At 44.2% G+C, this 1,041-nt stretch overlaps 1 pseudogene; it reads left to right on the top strand.

Annotated features, from left to right (window-relative positions):
* The first annotated feature begins 715 nt into the window (after positions 1-715).
* LOC138581613 (small nucleolar RNA SNORA17) lies at positions 716-767 on the top strand (annotated as a pseudogene).
* Positions 768-1,041: the final 274 nt, after the last annotated feature.

Here is a 1,041-nt window from a genome sequence, read left to right as displayed (position 1 = left end):
TAAATATGACTTGTTGCCACGTGAATTCACTTTCCACTGGAAACCTCGCCCTTTCAAAGGGACGTGTTGTGACATCGAAATGCTGCCTCGGCTTTAACTGGAAAGCATTCTGCAGGTGCACGTTCCGAGGCCCAGAGCAGGAAATCACCCACATGTGTTACAACACAGAAGTGCCTGTAATACTGACCCGTAAACATATCCATTCACTCGTTTCCTTTCACACTCTTGCTTGCGTGTATTATAGTTTACCTCTATGCCCTCGATTAAATACATACCATGCATGTGCTGAGCAGCTTGCTGTCATCGGAAATGTATTAGTCAAGTCAGCCGCCGACTGCCTAGAAATACACACGAGTCTAGCAATGGGGGATGAGGGGTAGAGTACTGTGCAAACCCCCCCCCCCACACCCTCCCCCCAAACCCCTTCTGGCAAGCCTGGCACACCCACTAGTTTTGTTTTTTAAGCTGCTGGTTACTTGAAGTGTTTTTTTTTTTTTCTAGAAGGTTGATGCATTCTGTTTTGGTAACTGAATATTCATTCGCAATATAATGACATCCTGCTGGATGTAGCTTGCCAGTCTGGACTGTGACGGAAGCGAGTCATCAAAATGCACTCGTTGTACAGGTAACCATGGCACAGTTTTACTGCTCAATTTATTTAAGGGAGTGTTCTGTGTCCAGTGTATAATTATGATAGATCTTTGAATATATGATGCCCTATAAGTGTTACAAGTATGCCTTCTGTGTCATGTTTGTGTAAATGGGTGGTGTATTATAAGCAGTATGTGTTCCCTTGCATCTCTTCCTTCCCCAATTCATCAAAGCCCTATTATAAAGCACAGGAGAAGCCACACGTGTTGGCTCTTGTGTATCTCTTAGATAGGCATCTGCCAGGTACTTCCATAATATGCCCAGCAACTAGCAAGAGGTGCCAGCTTTGCCATCGTATGGCAATGTGGTAAAATGATGGCACTGCCTGGAAAATGCAGATCCCATAATGACATAAAAGCCAAACTGTTGGCTTTACCAATGCATGTTTAA

The sequence above is a fragment of the Ambystoma mexicanum genome, chromosome 3p, assembly GCF_040938575.1.
Source record: "Ambystoma mexicanum isolate Mex_15411 chromosome 3p, UKY_AmexF1_1, whole genome shotgun sequence".
Taxonomy (NCBI): Eukaryota; Metazoa; Chordata; class Amphibia; order Caudata; family Ambystomatidae; genus Ambystoma; species Ambystoma mexicanum.
Note: the sequence above shows the minus strand (reverse complement) of the source record. Positions and strands in the feature narration are given on the sequence as shown.